We start from the raw sequence: 24,578 nt of genomic DNA on the forward strand, positions 1-24,578 counted from the left end.
TATACTGCTGGTATCCACTCCACAGTCTCTACTATTGCCATTCCTACAGATACTTGTACTTATTGGTATGTTCATAAAGTTACCAAAAAATTGTTGGCAAATGAAGGTTTTTTGGTTTTGTTTGTTTGTAAACTCAGAGAAGACAAAATAATTCCCTGTAGAATGATATGCTCCTTTAGGGAAGCCTTAAACATGATTTGATTTCGGCGTCTGCATTTCCTTTCTTTTTATCCCTTTTTTTTGATGTTACTCTTTTCTTCTTTCTGCAGTTAGTGAGAGACTTCAGTTCAAAAGAGATGGCACGGAGTTCAATTGTATTAAGCAGTTGAGACATCTCCCCTCTCTGCTTCTGTCTTCTTACCTTATGTGTTACTGTTATTAAAAAATAGTTTTTTTAGAACTTATATTTTGGTTGATTGGATTTCTAATGTCTTTCATAGAGAAAAATGTATCAATATGGCATCTTGAAGGAAACTAATGATAATAACAATCACCTCTGCTTTAGAATTGTTTTCTCATCATTTTCCATCAGAAGAAAGGGCCTGTTTCAAAACAGGATGTAACTCTTTGCTTTCTTTCTTATGTATCTGCATAGGGGTTCATATTAATATAATAAAATTATTTAAGATGAAGATTAAACATTGAAAGGGATATTGGATTTAAAACTTGAGCATATATTGTAGATACACAGGGTTATTATCTTTACCCACCCCCATCCCATTACAATCTGTCCTCTCCTGGTCATGTGAAATATATTTGTAGCTTGCTGGCAGAGAATGATTGCAGCATGGGCTATCCATATTAAAAGCAAAAATGCATAACAAGGGCATACATCTTAATATAACTTTCAGTGTATTTATTATAATATGCAAATACGGAATCCCTAGCATTGTGTATCAGTAATACCATGCTCAACTTTTTCTTTTTTTCCTCTCTCTCTTATATGTGTGGTGTGTGTACATGCCCAAAAAATCACGTGTACAAACACACATGCATTAGTGTTGGCCTATTTTATAACTGTTGAGTTTTATTTATTTTCTATGTGGCATTAAAAATTTACACCTAGTTTTTCCTTCCTCTTTGTAATGATAATGGGTGTATAGGAATATGGAGCTGAGATTCAAGTTGACCCAGAAGTTGAGAAGAGCAAAAATAACATACTTTGCATTTGCAGACACCTGGAATCCATTGGGTTCCTGGAGTTTTGGAGTTGTAATTTGGAAGTAAAAAAAAAAAAAAGCAGTACATTCAGAAGCTGAGCTGTCAGCGCTGTGAGTGAGAACGGCCTGAGGTGGCGCCAGAGAGTCTGGGAGCGGGGACGGGGGAAGCGTGTCTCCCTGCTTCTGTTAGGGCGGTGGCCCGGGGGGCGAAATGATATGGAGGGGGCATGCCACCAGTTTGGGTGGAAGCTAGTAAAAGCAGAACACTGGTATGTTCTCCCCCTGGTGTTTTAAAGCATACTCAAAATACACTCAGTGCTCGGTCCTTTAGGATACCATTTGGAGCTGTTCTGTAGTGTGTGCCATTGTGGGGACTGGTGGGATTTGGGACAGCTAGGAGTGGTGTCTAGCCTGAGAAACTTGCTCTGACAAGCCATTAAGGATAATTCTAAGAGTCCAATATTTGGCATATTTAAAAAGTTCCATTGGCTTTCTAAAAGATGCAAGAGAAAATAGCACGGGAAGAAAGAATAACAAGAAACTTTTGTAGCAGAGGGTGTGTGTTTATGTTCATGCATATCATGAGATGGGATATTTAAGTAATATCAATTTTTACATATTGTATGGGTTTCAGAAGCCACATTTGTATTTTGAAAAGGGTTATTTTAAAAAATGTTAATATAGATGATACTGTGCACCTTTACATATTGATATCTTTGTTAGGAAAAAAGGAAAGTTATTTTCTTAAGTAAAACTGCTGTTTTTAGAGAGCATCTGCTTTTATTTTTAGTTTTTCCTGGTCATGTTTGAGGGGTCTGATAGCATTAATGGGCTTTACCCCACATGGAGCTTTGAGCTTATTGTAGCACTGCACACTGATCCCAGGTCAGTGTGATGCGTGAAATCAATTTATTTGAATCTCTTTGCCTCTATAGGAATTTGGCAGCATGCCAGTTGTTTTCATTTAATGTTCTTTGTGTTGAACACAGACAAGCAGGCATGCTTTTGTATTCTTCTCTCTTTTGGTCTCTGTCTCTTTCAGCCAATATTCTATTCTATGGATTTTGAGATAAAGGAAGAATATATTATTTATATGATCCTAATCATTGCTTAATATATATACATATATAAAGGTACCACTACCTTCTTATCTTTTAAAGAATATATTTGCTGTTCCTCAGTTTTAATGGTAACTTCATTTGAACACAAAACATATTTTAGAGTTTTGTTTAAATATGATTTTTAATGAAACATAATAAACCAGATCATAGGTGGTATTTGCTAACATTAATGACCATTATCAGAATTCAAAATAACAACATTAATTACACAACACAACAAATGTTGAATTTGTAAACTGGACTATCAAAATTATTTCTTAGGGAGCTTTTATGAATTTGGAGATCCTTATTTTACTCAAGCACACATTTAAAAATTATAATTATTTGGATTTTTTTGACTAATCCATCTTGACTAAGACAATAGTTTTTTACATGGATTTGTTATATATGAATTTTCATGAAGTTTCTACCACTAAGGTAGTTTTTTGCTTTTTAAGATTTGTAGGGTAATGACTGGGAATAGCACGGAAATTTTTTTTTTTTTAATCACAAATAAATTCAGGTCTTTCTTTGGATGTTTTTGTAGGCAGGATTTGTTTCTGGGTCAGCTTTAGGAAGAGGTGGAGAAGGAAATGAGAGAGAGTGAGAGGAGAATGTTCTGTTGATGCTCCGGGCAGTTCTTGCGGAAGTTGATATGCAGAGCCATGGAGCCACAGCTTCAGGGTCAGGCTCATACCCAGCAGCCCTGCTTCCTTGTTTAATTACCTGAAGAGCAAAACAGTCAGGCTGGGAGTGTGTGAAAACCCAGTATCTCTCGCAGCCGCCTGGCGCTCTGACATCCTGCAAGGCCAGCCCTGTCTGTCCGCCAGCGTCAGGCTGGCTCAAGCTCTGGGTTCCTTTCTTTCAGGAGGCATTGTGTGGAAGAGGGCTTGGTCAGGAATTCGAGGTTCCTGCCAATGCTGTGTCCCCTGCTCTCTCCTGGACTACACTGACAGATATGCTTGATTTTTTTTTTAATTGATTAAAAAATTTGGCTCTGTCATTTTACATTTCTGGCCTTGCTATGAAACAACCTCTTTCAATGGCAACAGACATTAACCAGTGAAAGACTGACCTTAGTTCATTGGGTTCTTATTTTCTTAGTTCCTGTTCTATAGTGTCCTGTGTGTGTTGCTCTTTTGGGGTTAGACTCACTAGTAGTCCAGTATGGAACTAGTAATTCAGAGATTGTTTTTATGAGACAGTTTTAGAATATTAATCTTCCCATGAAAACAGAATAGTCAATTTTTAAAGAAAGGTGATATTACTTTTAAGGTTGAATTTTTTTTCTTCCTTGAAATTTGAATATGGTCTTTGACATTTACTGTGGGAAGGGCCACACCCTTTGATGAAGCTGGGGTTGGTGAGAAATAACATATGGACAGCAATGTGTGGCCAATTTTAGGGTAACATGGGATAAATATTCTGAGAAATGCTTGGAGCTAGAGCCATTTGGGACATCCCCTGAATATAACAAGATGTTATCTTTCCAAGAGGAAATCCAGCAGGCTCTTTATCCACTGTGGACTGATGAAATGTCTTTGCTGTGGGTGGGGGAGCAAAGGTTGTTGGTGGTGGTGTTTCCTGCAAAGGGAGGGAAAAGTGTGACTACATGTGCTGTGATTTGGTTTTTCCAACTACTTCATTAGGATTCTGTCATGCAGACTGAAGGACATTTACCCTTTAGATGCACATTTGTGCCTCCCATGAATGCTAATAGGAATTATGAGTATGTAAAGAGAGCACTGTGTACCTTTGCCTAGTGCACAAGCCCAGCTCCAGGGGTTTGATCTCATCCTTTGCAAAGAATAAAGGGATTGGGCTTTGCAGGGAAGAGTTTGGTAGGGATTATTCTAAAAACTTCCTTTTTTCATGTTACATTTATGGAAGTAATGTCCAAATTTTATGTATCTCTACACCACACTAGTGAAAAGTGTAGAGTCATTAAAATAATTGCATTAGCCTAGTGCACCTTGTGGTGGAGCTGGCATCATTGTGATCTATTAGGCACAAACATAAGTAGCTGTGTCCTAAGTTATGTGTATGTGTATCCTCAGGCATGTGCATGATTATTTATATATCAGCCTGCTGCATTTCTTTCAGAGTATTTCTTTTTTCAACATCAATGTGAATATGAAGAAAGAAAACATATAAATATATTTTAAGCCACAGTCAACATTCCTAACTTGCCGTCTCCTCCATTGACAGACTCTCGGCACTCTTCTTTTAGGCTCCAACTTCTTGGTAGATACACCCAGTTGGTTTTCTTAAATGCAGGTAATATTGGTGCCATTTGTAGTATTAAGCTTTGGCAGCAGAGAGTGTATAACGTGAGGAAGACTTTGAAAAATGAATGGGGAGAGTTGTGGCTTGCAAATTAAAGAACAAAATGTAAGAAAACTGGTTTAGCACCTTAAGCTGAGTGTACTAAGTAAGTGTGGACTGAAATACAAGAAGACTCTATGGAAGAGAATGGGAAGGAGTGAATTACTCTAGCAAAGAGAAGAGAAAACATCCTATTAGTAAATGTAGACTTGTATCAGTTTGCCAACAGGAATGAAAAAGATATTGTGGTATAACAGGTTAAAAAAAACCCCAAACACAATATTTTATCATTTTAGTAAGATTTTTATATAGACAATTAAAATAATGTTAATAAAAAGAGTTGAAATTTCCATACAGAATAAGGGAATTGAGCTGAAGCTTGTAGGCTTTAGCTGCTCTTCAGTGTGTTTCAGAATATACTGCATTAAATTCTATTCTGCCTAGAGAAACCCGGTAGGGTCTTTAGAAAGCATTAATTTAAAAATTTACACTAGTATAAAAGCAAATATCCAATGCCGGGTATTACTTACAAATAAAGCAGTCTTTTTAATGAAAATTTGCAATATAATTTATTGTAGTTAAAAGTCATTTTGAGTAACTTTGAATTGTTTATAAACGTGGCAAATTAGTATGTGTGCATAGATTTTGATAATTTGCAATGTGGAAAGAGGAAGAGGAGTTTGTTAGAGATAAAAGTCCTGTGAAAGAAAAATATGAAAAAAAAATCCTGGGATTTTTTTTTTTTTTTTTTTATTGCTGTGTATTTGCTCCACCTGGTGGATTTTGTTGAAAGTGTTTTAATCCTTGTTAATGAAAAGAATACCCTTTAGACAGTTTCTCTAAGCTGTAGGAAGATGAACCATTTGTCTTATTTTTGTTGCTGTGTAAAATAGTTTCTATCTAGATCAAAACATTTGTGTCCTTTTATTAGTTCTTTCATTGCATTTAAGGTAATATTTGCATATTTTTGTAAATAATAAATAAATATTTATTTACTTTACAAAATGTAATACATGCTCATTTTAAAAGATTTGAAAAATACAGAAAAATTTTCAAAAGGAAAATAAACATCTTGTGTAATGTCACCACTCAGAATCATTGCTTTATTTTTAAGAATAGATGTTTTCAGAAGAGAACCAGTTTGCATTTGAATTTTTTAAGATATGTGGAATGTCAAATATTATGTGAAAGTGATGATGATGATTATAATTGTTTTTGTACAACTCTGTCCTTAGAATTCCCAGGCACCTACATATAAAAAATATATAATATATTAATATAACACATATTAATATAATATATTAATGTTTAGCAAGACTTGCTTTATTAAGCTGCATGTCTACAGAAGGCAAAGGTAGTAGAAATTAAAGGTACCTCATGCATTCATAGGGCTGTTCATAGGGGTGGTACGGTCTGTTGTTTAACGGGCTTACACAGATTGCTTTCTCTGGAAATCTTAAAGATTCAGTTGTGCTTTGATCATCTTATTGTTTTCCTTAGGTTATTCTTTTTTTCTCCTGTAGTCTCTAACAGCCCTGTAACAGAAGGTGAAGTTTTGAAAACAGTGTCTCCATATGCAAGGGATTTGGAGACCTTTTTATTGTCTTTAAAATTGTCATTCATAGTCCTCATTAGCATTTATTGTTGCAAGCGTACAAGCAGAAAATGTGAAATTGGTATGTCATGAATAGCCCCACAGAGCTCTGGAGCCCTCTGATTTTGCCTGCAGTGTGGTGTGGGCTGGGCTTTGAGGGAAGGCTGTCCAGATGGCTGCCTGCACAGAGCAGAGCTGCAGGTTTTTGTCTCTGGTGCTGAGAGGAGGGAAAGTTCACTGGAGCATACGCCATCACCCTTGCGTTTTAACAAAACTAACTCGCCATTAGTCAAGATGGGGAGGTGGTGACATTGAAACAAAGGTTTTCCATATAGTGTTACAGTCCTTGTCAAACGGATAAGAGATGGGTAGTTAGGGTGTCTTCTATATTATCTAAATGATTTTTGTAGCTATACAAAATATGAGGAAACAATAAATTGTAACTTATTTGCAGATTTATATTGCAAGTATATAGTTTTTAAGATTATTTTGTAGGAAAATGCTTTTATTTGAAAAGGCAATGTTTAACGTAGCTAGTGTTCAGTTTTGTGGATTAATAAGGAAGTGTTTTACTTAAAAATTTTAAAAATAATTTAACCCCTTGTTAGTGTCTATGAGGGAAATCTTTATTTAACTCTATTATTGGGTGTAAAGTTTGTGTTTAAATAACATAACATTCAAACAATGCAAGTGTTAAAACTTACATTTCAAAAATTAAAAAAAATATTAGGCATTGAAAATCAGAAGATGATGGTGGAAAAGAATTATAATATCTTGTGATTTTTAAAGGCATTGGCATTGTCAGAAACGATTCATAATAATTGCAAATGTAGATTTTGTTTATTTTTCAGCAAATTATATTTTATTTTAAACATATTTCATTTTGTATACACACATGCACCCTACATACTTTAAATATACTAATATGCATATTTTTATTCATATGTACAGAATATTATACTTTAACCAGAGTTGAAAATCAAATGTATTGCTTGAAAAATGGTCAGAATGATATAACTAACATTTTATTCTGTGGCCATTAAAGATGGAAAAAAGAATATCAGAGACTGGTTGGCTTATCAGTTTAGCAGTCATTATTTAAAATATTTTAACATTGGAATCTTTAAATTATAGTTATAAAGCCCATTATTAACTCATTTTAACTGATGGCGATGCAAAAATCAAAGGGACCTGAGTCCTGGAGTTTGACATAAGTCATAGGTGAAAGCTAGGGGTTGTGACTTGTAGCTCTCAGCCTGTCTCTTGCCCTGGTAAGATGAGGATTTCTCAACAGACCCTGCGGCGTATTCTTCATGGACCACTGTGTTGTATAGTGCTTTGTCCACCTAGTTGCAAGTGATCCAAGCAGTGAAGCTTTTCTGCCTCTGTAATGTCTGTATAATCACCTATTAAGACAAGCTTCCTCTATCCAACATGTTTTCTTTTACTTGATTCCATCTTATTGCTAACACTTAGGACCTTTTGGACAACCCTAAATAACCCCTTGACCCCGTGATGTTTATACACCCTTCAGTTTCTTAAGATGGCAATCATGTCTCCTGTTCTTTTGTCATCTAAGTAGAGTGCTTTTCTGTGGGCCAGCTGAAAGTTGAAGGTGCAAATACTTGCCAGTCACTTCCCTCAAAGGAAATATTTGAGGGACTAGTGTGAATGTGTCTAGTTGTTTACAACACACATTTATATAAAGGAGTTAAAATCACAGTTAACCTCTTAACTTTGATAGAATTCTTCAATGAACTTTTTAAACTTTTTTTTTCTCTCCCCATCCGACTCATTTCTTTGTGGCTGGCTGTAGCTTAACTAAAACATAAACCATTTGTTTTTCTTGCAAAGTATAATTGGATTTATCTTTGTCAGGAGACAATCTATTACAGCCTTTATTTAATACAGTTTCAGATGTCTTTCAGTGGCAGAAACAAATTAATGTACATTTTTATTAGGTGTTGTATCTATTTAATTGACTGTCAAAGTGATGAGAAGTTAGGAAATCATCCAAAAGAGAGGTCCATCTCCCTTAGCCCAACAGCTCACACATTAGGTAGGTTTGCCCTGTCAGTGGGATGCCTTTAGAAAACACTAATAGCTTCCAGCTGGGTGGAAAATCAAAACCTTTGGGGTCTGACAAAACTAGCAGATTTGAATTTGAAAGCAGAGCTAATGCCTCCATTTTATTTTTTACCACTCGCCCATAAAACATTATTTTCCAATATGTCAGCCTCATTTGGTGGCCAGTGGTCTGAAATTGAAAGTGGAACAAGCAAGCGGAGAAATCTGGACATTAGTGAGTCCGCCCTTTCAAGCTGGTGTGCCACTTTGTGGAAGGGTCTCCCCTAAGAGCAGGGGGGTCTTAATGACCATTCATCAATGCTCGTTGGTTGATCATTGAGTGCCTTCTCATTCAGTTTATCAAGTCTTGCACATAAAAAGTCAGAATAAGCCTTATTCAGCTTTGTTAAAGCCAACTAGGAGTAAAATGCTCCATTTGAACCCATTTTGCCCTTGTTTTTTCACTTTGTTAATGCAGCCCTGCTTAAATGAGTGCCTTTATTGGGTCGGTTAGAATATCTGAAACTATTAATTCTCTTGTATTGAATAGCTGGTGGCAGGCCAGAGCAGATGGGGTAGGAAAGTATTTGGTTGGGTGTATTGCTTTCAATTAGGATCAATGAGGTTTCAGCTCCTTTGAATTAACTCACTTAATACCCACTGTGTGAAGTCACAATGTATCACAACAGATTGCTAGATGCAGAGAGGAAAGTTGAGAAGACCTGTGGAAAAGCTTTTACTCAAATTCTCGCTTCACCGGTGTAGAGAGCCTTCATTAACTGCAGACCATGTCAGTAGACTGCTAGTCCCTGTTGGTAAGTCAGGTTTGAACAAAGGAAAAATTTGTACTTTAGGGCTGCTTTGTTTGGAAATAAGTGAAAAATACCTTGGAGGAATGCAATACATAATGCCTTTCTAATGAATGATCCAAAGTTATTGTCTAAAACCAGTTTGTATATTTTGATGTTGATTAAATGTATCGATTTGGAAAGTGATGATTTAGAGGACTCTCTTTTTTAAAAAATTGCCTTAAAAATGGTCTGTGTTCTTAATTAAATGACATGCATTAACTCACATAGTTCTCCTGAGAAAGTACTTAATTGGTCGATATTGTATTCCTTGTTATTGTTTTGGGTACATTTTAATTTTATGAAATATGTTTTCTAATGGTGATGCAGGACAGTGTTTTGTACTAGAGAAAACTTTTGCAATACATGCTCTTTCTTATCCATCTACATAAGTGCATTCATCATGTTATTGTCTATTTTTATTACACAATTTGGATGTTAGAGATCTTGGGTCCTTATACTCTTTCCCTTTTTTTTCTCTTTTTTATTAAAAGAAAGTTATTTCTGTCTAAGTGACTGTGTAGAACTACGTATCCAGGTTTCCCTGTTCAGGGAGAACTGCCATATAGGGTTGTTGCTTTGCTTGCCTCCATGGATTAAAGAATGAGAGGAGGCAACGGGTTCCTTGAGAAAATGCTGAACTAGTCTCAGATGCACACACATTCAGTTAGGCCCTTCTGCAATCAGGCTTCTAGGTGAGACTCTCCAGGGATCCGGGTTTTGTTGACGTGGATCAATTTAAAGTGGCAATTACTGTAGTCAGATAACAGCTTAAAAAGCCTTTTTACACATAGAAAAGATACATAATCACACAGCATATGGAAGTTCAATTTTCTGAGCTGTGGTTTAGGGACTTGCAATGTACCGATATTAAGACCCAGTTTTAAAACCGGGTATCATCCAGTTTTCTCAAAGTGTATTGCATTTTTGTCATATGATTTTCTATTCTAGAAGTGATTCACCATGCATATTGATGAAAGGTTGGGTTTCCCACTGTGAAAATGTTTTCTTTCTAACATAAGTATAGTATTAAAAAAAAATCAGCATGTAGCATTAAGTGGCTTTTAAAAAATACTCTTTAAAAATGAAAATCTACTGATTTAGGATGCTGGATTCCATAAAGGCCCTTATAGCAGAACGTAATTGATTATCACACTCATGCCTGCTATAAAGCTTTCTGTCATAAGAATGTTTGAGCTTGGTGCTTAACTGTACTGAAATCCATTACACAGAACCTCATTACAAGTGACATCTAACTAAGATGAACAAAAAGATTGGCCTCATAAATAGGGTGCAGTATACTATTAGTGACAGAATAGAGTAATCATTATGAATTGTAGTCTTTTTACAAGTTGTCTCTGACAGTGATAGATTTTTGAGTGGTTTACTGGATGAAACGGTACTTCTTGGGTACTGTATTTAGGGACTGTAAAGTTCTGACTGATTGACACTGTTTATCAAAGACAAAATATATTTAGTTTGTGCAGCGTGGGTGTGAATGTGCTTTGAAACAGGTTGTGTGCACTCTTGGGGAGAGGTGTAGGAAGAGTGTGTAGGTAGAAGTCAGAGTCATTGCCTATGTTTTCAGATGGGTTTTTAGAATTTAGAATTTCAAGGGGCGGGGGTGCGGGATTCATCTGACCATGACTGAAAGTGTGTGGAAATTGTTGAATAAGCACAAGACATGTTGATGGCTGTAAAGGAATAGCAAGAGTTAACAGGAATGCTCCCGTCATGTTCATTGAGCTTGCAGGCTAGTCAGAGGATCCTGAGCAGAATTGTTTCTGTTTATAGTGGATTGCGCATACATTGGAAAGGTAAAGCCTGAGGGATCTATCTCATCAAACGCCCTGTTGTTAAAACAAACTCACACAGACCTAGGAAAGATTTGCAAGTGTAAAACTGAGGAAGAGTTTTAGAAGAGAACAGTGTTTTCTCTCTGCCTGGCATTGTTGTGTATTTAGAAAAGGCGTGCAAGGCAGGCAGGCATGTTTCTCCTATGAGGCAAGGATGTTTTACAAAGGACTAAAGAGGGACTGCTGAGAAGAAAATAGCCAGCTTTAGATAAAGCACTATAACAAAGACTCCTAGTTTTATATATCATGGTGTCCATTAAAGCTTAATAGGGACGAGTCCATTGAACCTGGCTGGGTATGTGTTATTCATGGGAAGGATAAACATTTAAGGGTGTGCAAAAAATCAGAAATCAGGAGGACATGATTGTTCAGCTTTTGAAAAGGCTTTACAATGAAGATTTTGTTTTTATCTCCCATGGATCTCTATGCAAGACAGAGGAAAGTAAGCTGAAAATGTTTGGACCATATCAAGGCAGGGATCCCAGGGGGTTAAAAGCACTCTAGTAAAATAAAAGTGGCCGGCTTCTGCTTCTAAAAAGTGTTCTATTTTACACATACCACTGAGAAGCTGACAAAAGGAATGATTCTGATACTTTGTTCAGAATGATGAACTGGCACAATATACAAAGTCTTATAAAAATGTTTTTAGACTGTTTGGAATTTCCAGTTGAATAAACAAGCTTTGAGGTTTGTGCTTATTTATTATTTTTAAGTTCCCAGTTATGGCTGTTAAAATGAGATGAAGGAAAGCCTTTCATTGTGAGCAGTGGTAGGGGGCCAGATTTACGTTTCCATTTTTTGGCAAAAGAAGGGTTAACTTTTAACTGGATGGAGGTTGTGGTGAAAGAATTAACCCGCATTTAGCTTATCATTTTGCATTTCACTTTCTGCTTTTTGGTGCTCTGGAACTTGCAGAGAGAGAGTGGTGAATTGGGGAAGGGGAGGTAGGGGTTGTGATACTTTGCACACACATCCCTGTCATTGTTCTGCCTGAAGAGACAGGGCTGGGTTCAAGGCCACATGTGCTCCTGTCATCCTCCACATTTCTGCTCCAAGTGCAATCCGGAGTGTCAGCTCTCCATCTGTCTCTGCCTGGCAGGCGCACGCGCCCAGCACCCTGCCTCCGGCGATGCCGCCCCAGCCCCTCTGATGGCCCTCCTCTCTGCTGCCACTCATTCCAGAACAGGAGGCATGAGCCCGGAATGCGCTTGCTTTTAGAGACAGCCACTTTCCGTGTGGTACGCTGGATTCAAGGATGCCTGGTGAGTTAGCCCTGTTTTGCATTCTCTGCTTTTGCAATGAAGAAAGCTCACTTTCTGTTATGCACAGAAAATACTTTCTGCCCCACAGCGAGCTGTATTTGATGTGGACAGGAAGAGGATGGGGGTGACAGAGGTGTGATTGGAAGGTGGCATAAAGAGAGTTATCAAGACTTGGATACAGGGGTACAGGGTGTGGAGCCCTCGCTTTTAAAATTTGGGAGATGTCTTTTAAAGGCTGGGAGGGGATGTAGGTACAACCATGGATGTTTCTCAGAGCAGTTTACTTGAGGGGTTTTAGCTCAAGAAAGATGTATTATTGTTTCTGTTCTGGATTTTGTGACTGTCATCTGTATTTTGTATCCTGAAAATTTCATCTGTGGAGAGAGTTTTCAGATTATGGCGGAATCTTGGGATAAGATCGCTTTAAAAAGCTGTTTGTGTCAGAGAAAGTGAAGCTTTGGAACTACAAGGAATTTCAGTCCTGCCCTAAATCATAGATCTTACATGTCATCAGGCAAATAATTGAAATCAGTTAATTAAAATAAAAAGCCTGCTGAATTAGTGAAGCTGTTGTGGTCCTGGAAATTTAATGTATGTCAATTTCCTCTGAAAAATATTGTCTTTGGAGCCTAGAGTGTTTCTGTGATCGTTGCCAGTGAAGGCTCTGCTTATGGAGAAGGCTGACTGGGGAAAGGGTTGTTCCTGCTGTTCTCAAGACCTATTTAAATTGCCCTGTGCCTAATTTGGAGCTGCCTATCTTCAGATAAAAAGACAGGGCAGATAGAGATCCTCCAGCTGGCTGATTTGTGTGGATTATTTGGGTAGGACAGGCAGAAGAGGCTGAGCTTGGTCACAGAGTTTGTACACCTCACAGATGGTGTTTTGAAACATTATCTGCCAGTTTTCTGCTACCACAGTTGTGTGTAGGTATTGCCAGTTGTTTGAAGAATGTTTTTCCCTTTAGGATATGTCTTGTAGTCCATCTTCATCATTATTGATATATTTGCAGAAGGGATGCATTTGTGGCAGAATTGTACTTTTTCATTAGTAGAGTAGGAAGGTATGTAGCTGCAATATGGGGAAAATCAATTTACAAAAAGACAATGACTGAGGTCTTTGAAAGGTCATTTTAACTCTTTAAGCTTTCATCTTGATTTATATGCACTATGCAACTAAAGAGGTAATGTGCCCTGGTACATAATACAGAATCAGTGTGAAAGTGCTTGTGTCTCTTATGCACCAGAATATTGTAGCACGGTTTCATCTGATTTTTATGCCATCATTTGGGTCTTCTTTGTTTTTATGCTTTCCATAAATATGTGCTAAGTGATCTGATTTATCAGCATCTTGATAATATTTTTCTATATGTTATTTTGTAAAACAAAATCCCACAATAAACCAAAGACATTTGTGAATTATAATAGGTGAAAGATATTAGGATTCTTGCTACTTCAAATTGATTAAATGATTTTAAAGTAAGCTTCGAAGCATCCTTCTTTTCAAAAAGCATCAAACTATACTTAGGGCTTTAGAGTCATGGATAAGTTTGTTTTAGTGTTAAGTTGTTAATATATCTGACTGGTTCTATAGCAGTAGCCTGAAGTGTGGGCACTGCTTCACTCTCTCTCTCATCAACTGTGTTAGAAAACCTTGTACTTGGATACAGAGAATATATTAACAGCTGTGACTGTGAGCATGTGCCAGAATGGCGATACTTGAGCAGATTTGACACTTGGCTATTTTTGACACCCATCTGCACTTTTTAAACTCTATGAAGTAGACTACCTCTTAATATGTTTTTAGCATCTTTTAGTCTATACATGTACATATTTATATTAATGGACAAATTTAGCCATCTTGGGCAGGTTTTTAAATAAGTCATTCTGTCAAGAAGATTAAAAGACTGTGTTCTATGTAATCTGATATCATCACTGTTTTTCTTTATATATGTGTATATTTGGTAATTCAAGTGTCAGAGTTGGTTCCTGATTGTCTCAGACTTGATGTAACAATTCTCAGATCTAGGGCTTTTTGCATAAGATTGGGGATTCCTGGAAACAGATGTGCACAAACCAAATTTATTTAAACACACCAATGTTTGCTGGTGGGTAGGTAAAAAAAGATGTCTTATTTTAGGGGTTTCTAGAACTATCTTGGTGAAAGAAAACATGATTTTTAAGCTGTTGATAGCATTCTGTTACAAGTTGAACTATGAAAAGTCAAAAGAGGCCATGTGTGCTTTAAAGAAATAGATTAACCATTTTAAAATTATTTAACTCACGATAAGGAAGTATCATTTCACTGTCACTTTTGTGACAACTAGATCTTTGTGTTTAAGAAAAGGAGATACTTTCTAATGAGAAGGCTGGGAGACCTTGGATGTCATATTGCTTGAGGAGAAGGTGACTCCTAGCTTTCTGAAACATTTGTATTTTTATCAATCTTTGTATAATATTATCAAAGAACATATGTTGACCTACAAAATGCTTTCAGAACTGTTTCCTTAAAAGGACAATAAGTGAGCACAGTCCCTGTAGCCCAGAAATAGTGCTGTTCTTTTAGAAGATGGCTAGTATTAGGTCAGACCACCCTTTCTCAATGGTCCTGCTCTCCAGATGTGCCTGGAACTTTTTTTAAAGTTCAAGTTTCCAAAAGAGAGAGAGGGGAAAAAAAAAGGTTTGTTTTCAAAATCTGGTTTTACTTAAGACATCTCCATCCTGGAGTGCATTTCATAAATTGCCCACATATTTTTCTTAGCAGAGAACTTAACTGGCTGTAATTTTTAACACATGGCCACATCATGTGATATTTTCAAAACACTTACACATAGCTTTAAGAAGGTCCCTGCAGAAATGATCCATCCTCTCACAGCCGGCCCATTTTTTAACAGCATATCTGCATTTTCCATTTAGTAGAGCTATATATTATTAGCTTACATTTTTGGGTAGTAAAACAGTGCATTGCTGATTGTAAAACATGGACTTTATTATCTGCTGAAAATTGATTTGGCATTTATAGCCACTGTGTACTAGACTATTTTTCTGTTTTTAACATCAATGCTTGCAAGCGATGATTTGTGTAAAAAAACAGAAATGAAATTGCCATAGACAGACAACTGTTAGTATCCCTAGTAACTGAACATTTGGATAATGCACCTGGTTATTTTTTTAAATAGATGCGTCTAAATGCTATTATGCAAGAATAAAAACACACAGCAGTCCATTCACTGACACTCTATTTTACCTTGCAAGTTGTTTTGCCATTGTGTTAGGGTACCTTTTTGCTGTATCCAACAAACCTTGTATGCTATTAGAAGAAGCTCTAAATAAATGAACTGTAAATATCCAATTATAAATGTAGATTGTGCAGGCATTACTTCTTTGTAGCAGAAATTTAGAAGTTCCAACTTCCTTTCAAACTCTGGCACTCTCTTCCTTTTTCTCTTTGAATTCTTTCCTGTTCGTATTTTTGAGTACTTGACCTTTTAGTTCTGTGTGCTTAAAATGATACTTGGAAACTTTTGGAGGGCATTTTTCTGTGCAGTTAATGGTCTATTGAAAAATATAAGTGTATAATTTTTTTTGTTGACGGGAGTGATGGTTATGATCTCTGAAGGTTTCATTAGACAACTACTCGAACTACTTGTTTACTTTTTAGAGTGAACATTTTGCTTAGTGGACATTATGTAGCCTCAAAATGTTTATTAACTATCTCATCACTACACTGATAGTTGGTGTTTGCACAGAAGATGCCGTAATTATAATATTATGAATGGCCTTCTGAACCATCAGAGGAACAAATACATTTTAGAACTGGAAAGTTTATCTTACAAGCACCTTCAGTTTACAGATGTTGAAACTTAGACTCATAGAGATTAAGGGACTTGTTCGGGTGGTTTATTAAAGAACGATCTTCCCAGTCCACACTCTTTATTATGCTGCTTCTAAATCTCAAACACACATTAAATCATGTTACCATCTTCATGTTAGTCTTACCTTGTTGTCTTTTATCTTCAACCCTGGGTGGCTCTCATCATATGCTTTCTCCTCTTCTACTTCAGGATTGCAGAGCTATGTGGGAGAAAATTATGTAACAGTAACCACTTGGCCTGTAGCAAAACTATGACCATTAAATTTATTTTATAATTGTTTGGGAATTAGGGCACTCAAATGTGGCTAATTACCAGTGATATTAAGCAGAACAAAAGATGTAAGGCTATGACAACTGAAAAGTTACTGTAGTAAGGAAATTTGGGTATTAGGCATTTGCAGTTTGCTTAAAATGCATCAGGTACTGTGATTTAGTCCCTCCATGCCCTCAAAAAATTTAGAGTCTTAGTCTCCAAGGCAGAGAAGTAAGTAGTGCCTGGCTACAGTTGGAGACCATGAAGGAACCCAGAGGTGAGGTACCCACCTGGATGAGAATTGAAGGACATAGGGAAATGGTGGTCAGTGGAAGGGGTGTTCAGTGGGCAAACCAATGCTTGACTTTGCATGCCTACTCCTACTTGCTCCCAATTGGCTTTCTGTTAATGTAGCTTTACATTGCTTTCATTTGCTGTTCTTATACTAAGGACAAGACATTCATTTTTATTTTATTAAATTTTATTTTATGTGTGTAACGGGAGTATGGTATTTCTAGAAAGCAATTTCTTTGTGTACAGTTGCAGTTCTTCGGTAGCTAACCGTATCTAGTGGAATAAGTCATTAGCTTAAATGACTCATAACTTGAGAACAATAGGATTTCACACCTGACCAAGAAGCAGGTTTATCACACTGGCTTTCTCAAACAGCTGTTTGCATTAATTAATATTAATGTAAATGTACTTTCTGAGAATGTCTAGCTTAATTATATTTTTCAACCCATAGAGTTCCAATCAAAAGAATCAGGCAGTCCTCTTAATCTCAAAGGGAATATATAACTTCCTTCTCTGAGCAAAATAAATCTCTGATAGTATGCTAAGAGCTTTTTTTTTATTGAAAGCCTATATATGCCAGGCCCTGGGCTAGGCGCTGTATATACTTTCTCTCTAATTTTCACTGAAGCTCTGCAAATTGTTTTTGTTACCATGTGATTTGTTTGAAACCTGGAGATCAGATAAATTAAGCAGTTTGCCTAAGGACACATAGATAAAGTTAAATGGCAGAGATGGGATGCCCTAGATGATGAATTCCTTTTCTGTTTTCTTATTTTCTTTATGAGAGGAGGTGGATACAGTATGGCTTTATGAGAAAGTCTTTTGTAATGGAAGCTATGCGGAACATTTAAAGGGGAATGTTTGAATTTGAAGTATAGAAGGTAGAGTTATTTTTGCTGAAAAATAAAGATGGAAAAGCATTAACCTGAATCATCAAGAGTGATCTTGTGGATAAAACAAGTTAGGATGTTGGTTATTTCTGTGTATTCCTAGTCCTCTTCAAAGAGGACGGTGCGAACAATAGGTATCAGGAGACTAATGCCATTATTTTGAAAAGCCTAATAGAAATCATATGGCACATTAGAGTGCAAGAATACAAAAAAAAATCATAAATTTACTTCCTGACAAAACTATACAGGTTAACTACAATATCACCTTTCTTGCTTTTGGAGTGTGGAATTCCTGGCTCTCTCTTGTGGATCAGAGGTTCAGATGGATGATTTCCTATATTTTGGATTAGTAGAAAGTTGAAAGCCAAATAATATATTCAACACATTGACAGACAAAAATGCTAAAAATTGTGAGGTTAAAAAAAAAATCAGATCTCTTGGTGGTGAGATGGCTGTGGGTACTCCTGACTCTGCCATAGAAGCTATGAGGCATGCAGCATAGTGTTTCCAGAAGATGAGTACACTCCAGAAAAGTCGGTATCATTTTTACCATCCTACACCTCCCCCATCCCCCCAAAACAGTTGATTTTAAAAATTGTGGGATGTTTTCTCTAGAAGACTTTGCTCTGTTTTCCACATTTTCCTTTTAAACGTTAAGTGATAAATATAGTCTGACTCACTTTATTAGAGGGATTCTTTTAATTCTATGTTGTTTACTAACATTATAAAGGGTTTTTGGTGCTCATGTAAGAAAATATTGAGAGTACCTGTGAGAACATCATACTATAAAGAGTTTTGCTTTAATAACTATGCAATTAGATAGGTGAAATGCTTTTTAGGAAGAAGAGATTAGAGGGTGTCTTTATCATGTGTGTGACTTTAACAAGAGTCTTAAAGAGTTTGACAAAAACCCTGAGCATTCTTAACAATCTGGGATGATTTTGATGGGGGTGCTAACTTATTTGTGCTAACTTTGAGAAGGGCGACGATTGCTGTTCTTCTGGGCATATCATTATTTTATATTTGAACTTTGCCTGATTTAACTTCACTACCTTCCTTAGGACTTGTTGCTTTAATAATTCTCTGGTTATTGGGAAGAAAATATATAGTAAAATTTGAAGGGTCCTGAGGTAACAATTTACATATTCTTACATTTGAAATGTTTAACATATGTCCTGACAAGGATAAAACTGGAATGAAGAAAGGCCTTGATTCTGACATTTTCTGTGTGAAATGGGTGTTGTTTCTAACTTATTTATTATAGTTGTATCTGAGGCTGTATACTTACCAGTTACAGTAACACTTCATTTGAAAGTTCTGTTAAGATTTACCTTTCTCTCTGCTTTTATTTATTATTTCTTTATTTTTTTCTCTAGTATTATACTTCTATAGCTTAGAGACAAAATATATAAAAGGAATCAAAATGAAGCTTTTTTGTCCTTAGAAAACACTAAACTTTTATATTTAATGTTTATTTTCTTCTAAACTTCCCTGAATATTCCCAGTACATAATTGGTTTATAAAATATCAAGAGTGATGGAAATAGAGGAAAAAGCCAGCTAAATTGGTACATGTTTGTGTGGTCAGGCTTTCAAAACCTTTTCTATTGTGTACAATTTAGGAATCTTTCTAAAGAATGTCTTTGAATAGAAGTGTAGCCTGTTATTGGTATTTCTGAACTATTTGCTATGTAGAGGAATGTCTTTTTATTTGTTTTTTATCTTTATCTATATTTTGATCATATGTTTTGAGTGTAAAACATTTGGCACCATGACAGTGTGAAGTTAATAAACCATCTACCAAAACTTCTTGGAAAATTAAATCATTTTGTAGTGTTTTCCAGAGAGAAGATGATCTGTTTTAAGCCATAGAGCTACTGTTATTTACTTGTTTAACATTTTTGTAATTAGTAATCAGTTATTTTGAATGAATGTGATTTTTGTACATGACTATATTCTTGATTGGTTTGTTCTGAACATATTTTATTTTTAGCTTTGTGACATAGGTTTATATTATGGGCAATTAATATGTTTTATGAGGCCACCTATTAAAAACACAGATCATTGAGAATGTCAATTCTTGAGTGTGAATCAACATTCTTCCACTGAGTGGTGTGATCATGAACAAGTCATTTTACTTTCAGCCTCATCTTTACTGTCTTAGAAGTAGAAACAATCATTCTGCCTTGCTTACTTCACAATTCAGTTGTATTAATGATTGTAAGTGCTGTGTGCCTCTATAAAGTAATTATTAAAGGTTGACAGCAATGCTCTCTGGACTTAAAAAACAGGAAACAGTGTTGACCTCACATAGAAGATTTGTGCTTGGTAGTTTTGTCTAAGCTAGATGGGATTTTCTGAGTTTTTCCTATGCTTGATAGGATTTTCTGTCTCTTCTCTTTGTATCAGCCACCTACCTCTTCTCTATCTGTAGCATCCTTTTACCCATCCAGTAATTTGCTAATGTAGTAGCCAAATAACCAAACTTGGACTGGTGAGTTAAATAATAAAGCACATGCTTATGTGATAGCCTGAAAAGCTTGTCTTGCTCCCCCCCCCCCCAGTTATTAATAAATGGCAGTTCTCACAAAGATGGAAATAATAGACCTTGGGGACACAAAGAAGGGGGGGGTGGAGGTGGAAGGAGGAGTTAGGGTTCAGAAATTACCTATTGGATGCAATGTTCACTATCTGGGGAATGGGCCATGAGACCCAATCCTCACCACTACACAATATGTTTCTGTAACAAACATGCAACTGTACCCTCTGATTCTAAAATAAAATAAATAAATGGCAGTTTTAATTTGTGGTATCAATATAAGTCACTCAGAGGTCCCCATCCCCACCCCCTGCCTTAGCGATTTTTGTGTCTCTCAGTGAGTGGTGTTGCCAGAGAGTGGAACTCTGTGTAACCTTTTAGTTTGGTTCTGTGTTATCTCAAGATACAGCCTCTTTTCCTCACTGTTTAAAATAGACATTTTAAACATCTTTAACCCTTCTTGATAAAGCTGCCATTTACATTAAGATCTTGATTTCCTAGTTTTAAGAATTCCATTCCTGGCTACCTGTGAGCCTGGCATGTAGTAGGTAATCAGCAAATGTTTGCTTAATGAATAAGGGAATGGATGAGAGGTAGAATGGGATTCACAGAGATTTCAAAGGAAAGAAATAATACACAAAGCATGTTAATTATCAAGGGGAAAATTAAGAAGTGAATCTTAAAAAATTTTTTGGTGACTGATATTTACAAATCAAGCATTTTCATTCAAACTTAAAAAGAACATATTTATTTTGGGGGCATGCAGCTTTATTGCTGGCTAGCTCCATGTTAGTTAAAATTGCATGTAATTTATCCTGATTATATTTACTAAAAGTATAATGCAACTTACAACTCTTACAACTTTCTGGCATAATTACTGAAATTAGAAACATAGTAAAGGGCTTTTGACAGCTGTGTGTGATATTTTGGGAAATGAGCTCTCCCTCCACCTGAGCACTTTGATGTAGTTTAGCCATTTTTCATCCTTGCCTCCCAGTGGAGGGTGGGTATAGTGTTTCAGTCTTCCACCAGACATTGAGTAAGATTTTAGCAAAAGACAAGTATTAATGAAATATTTTCACCTTTTCATTTACATAGTAAATTCACCCAAGAGTTTCTTATATCAATAATCCTAGATGAGTAGCAATTTGATAGGCTGGTAAGATTTATTTTAAAGACTCTGGAGAGATTGTTAGAATAATATATTCAGTGTATAAATATATACATTTTCTTGAAAAACATGACTTCTTAGTTTAATGCTGCTTTCTTTAAATTTTTCTGTCCTCTTAGGTTTGTTTCAACATTTACATTGGATCTTTTAACAGGAATAGGGTAAGGCATTTGAGTTTCAGAGAATATCATTGCATAGTATACCTTGAAATAATAATCTAGCTAATTTGACAGATATTTTTCAAGTACGTCTCTTAATTTATGCATTTTAAAAATGCATAAAGGTCAGTGTAGCTTATCTACTTGGGCATCCTAACACAAGAATGTTGCTGATTTTCTGCAACAGACTAAAGACTCACAGGGTCAGTCGACCGACAATATCTATCTCACTTGGGAGTCAGTTAGAAATACAAATTCTCTGCTCCACCTCAAACCTACTGAGTCAGAAACTCTGGGGGTAGGCCCAGCAATCTGTGTTTGAAGGAGGTCTTGGGATTCTCAAGCATTTTCAAGTTGGAGAACCACTTTTGTAAATTACAGTTTTTGTGTCCTTGTATATTCTAGAGAGAACGCCCCCCTTTGGTCATAAATAAGCCTGTTTAGGTCCTAAATGAATGAAAACCAATGTAACTTATTTATTCATTCTTTTTTTTTTTCTTTTTTCTCTCTTTGATCTTGTATAGAAATGTATGATTTATTTATCTTAGATGATGTATTTAAAAATACTTGAGAAATTACAAATAATGTTTGGAACCCTGGTTTTTGATGGCATATTCAGATACCCACACAGCTAAATTGACTGGGATAGTCAAGAGAGGGTACATTTCAACCTGAATTCTGGGATGTTAGATTGTTCTGATAGTTGTCTTTAAACAAGTGAGGCTATTTCAGTGCCTTTAGGTACCATCTGTTATGTTCCTGCCTCCCTCCTATTGAAGCCACCTTCTGATTATTAATAATTTTTTTTAGTTTAGCCAATCCTCTTTAGAGAATATTTAGGTCCACTTCAGTTTCACAATAATATTAGATAGTCTTGAAAGTTTATACATACACTGATTTCCTTTTATGTTCTCTGTTCAATATAAATAAGCCTCCAGCATAGTTAAAAAAATGTTTCATTGGTAGTGTCTCAAGAAGATTTATTTCTTACGTCTCCTGTATCTTCTGTTGTTCTCTTTTGTGCTTGGTAGGTCTTCAGTAAGCATAGTCTGACACGCTTTGTGGCCTTTGCCTCCTGTGATAAAATAGATTGAAATGATTCCTGGCACCATCTGGTGAAGAGGAGCAGCCCTGGAGGACTGTGCTTTGAGAGAAAGTGACTGAATGCTAAGAAATGTGGAAGTCTAGGGACACAGGCAAAGGATGTTTTTTTTAAAGAGCATGAACATTAATACATCTTCTTGAGGTTTGATGGGACATGTACTGCCTACTGCCCCATCTGGTGCTTATGATAGCATGGCATATTAGCATGCTGCAAGTTCATAATGTATTCAGGGGAAGGAAACATCCCTTGCATACCAATTGAGGCATCCTCTCTTTCAGAACTGCTTTTGAATTTCAATGATGTTTATATCTTCCTGGCCATGTCTGAACTGAGCATTTCCGCTCTGAGGAATAACATAAGTGTGTGTGTGTGTGTGTGTGTGTGTGTGTGTGTGTGTGTGTGTGTGTGTGTAGGTGGGTGCGCGCGCATCTCTATTCTGTCCATTAATTTTCTCTTTCCTTTTTTTCTTGATAAAAATTATAAGTAGTTGTTAGTATTATGTTGGTATATGATTTTTAAAATTTTTCTTCTTTTGAAACCATGTAAGACGTTGTTATTACTTCACATATGGCACTTAAAACATTTTGCCTTGTGGAGTCATTTGTGCAGTTGTTATTTTATAGATTGAATACTTTTTGAGGGTCAGGCTGGTATCTAATTATGTTTGTGTCTCCATGGCACCTAGAGTTCAGTCATCCATTTGACAAATATTTATTTATTGAGCTCACGCTATGGGTCTGACACTGTTATGGATGCTGCGGAATCAATAGTGGGCAGGATTGGTGAGTCCCTCCTCTCGGCATTTGTGTTTGAGTTGGGAGGAGACAAACAATAAACAAAGAAACGTAAATGAACAAAATAATTTCAGGTAGGGATAAGTACAATAAGAAAAAAACAGGCTAGAGTGTGACTTACTGGGTGGGTGGGTGGGAACTCATTTAGATTAGATGGTCAAGTCAGGCACCTTTAAGGAGGTGAGATTTTTGCTGAGACCTGGGTGATAGGAAGATTTAGTGCCAAGGGGCTAGCGACTATGAAAGCCATGAGATGAGAACATGATTGACATTTTCAAAGGTCAGAGTAGCTTGAGCCAAATTCAGGGCCCAGTCCATTGCAGGGTATTGGGGAGGATTTATTCCAAGTGTGTCTGGAAACCATCAGAGGGTTAAGCTAGGAAGTGACATGATCTAAATTGCCCTTTAAAAGGATAATTGGAGCTGCTATGTGTCTTGAACTTAGTCGACACTAGCTAACACTGTAGAAGGAATGAGATGAGCCTTTAAATCCATTGAGTCACCCTGTTGAATTGGAATTAGCATGAGTTCTAGAGTCAGAAAAATGTGGTTTGGATTCTGGCCTTGCCATTTGCTTGATGTCTGATTTTGAGCAGTTATTTAATCTATTTAACTAATTATTTAGCTTATGTCTTTTCATCTGTTGAAAAGGAAAATTAATACCTAAAGCCATGGGGCTATTGTGAAAATTAAATGGGATAATTTACTAAAAAACCCAGCACAATGCCTAACTTTTAATAGATACCTGATCCATTATTGACACACTGATCAAAATAAAGCTTTTGGGATAGTTTTAGGAATATTTAAACAGTTGGCATTGTCTACTTGGAAATCCCTTGCTGGTACTCTTAGTTATCTTCTTCATAAAACACTGTTAAAATATTTCCATGATTGTAGTGTTCAGCATCTTCAGCCTGTTGCTCTTGTTCTAGAATTTTTTAAACAAGAAAACTCAAAGAATTCTATGGCAAAATCCATGTGCAGTGAAACAATTTGTTTACTTTTCTTCTGATTTATTTTTCTTACCTAAAATGTATCACAGTGTATTTGAAATGTTTTTACAGTTCATATTCTATCATTTGCTTTATAGGTACTTATATTTCTTTTTTTTCTGAAAACATTTTTACCATTGAAGAAACCAAACTGTCTTATTAAACTGGAGTAGAAATTGAGGTTATATGAAAGATACTATAAAGAATTTTAGCCGGGCTCGGTGGCTCAGCCTGTAATCCTGCGCCTTTGGGAGGCTGAGGTGAGTGGATTGCCTGAGCCCACAGGTTCGAAACCCGCCTG

The 24,578-nt window shown here is 36.3% G+C and overlaps 1 protein-coding gene across 3 annotated transcripts in view; it reads left to right on the forward strand.

Moving 5' to 3' along the window:
- The window catches only part of RUNX1T1 (RUNX1 translocation partner 1), a 140,293-nt gene that overhangs the window by 27,456 nt on the left and 88,259 nt on the right, over positions 1-24,578 (forward strand). The window lies entirely within an intron of this gene.

Source organism: Carlito syrichta, unplaced genomic scaffold (assembly GCF_000164805.1).
Source record: "Carlito syrichta isolate Samal-C Ts95f unplaced genomic scaffold, Tarsius_syrichta-2.0.1 Scaffold311065, whole genome shotgun sequence".
Taxonomy (NCBI): domain Eukaryota; kingdom Metazoa; phylum Chordata; class Mammalia; order Primates; family Tarsiidae; genus Carlito; species Carlito syrichta.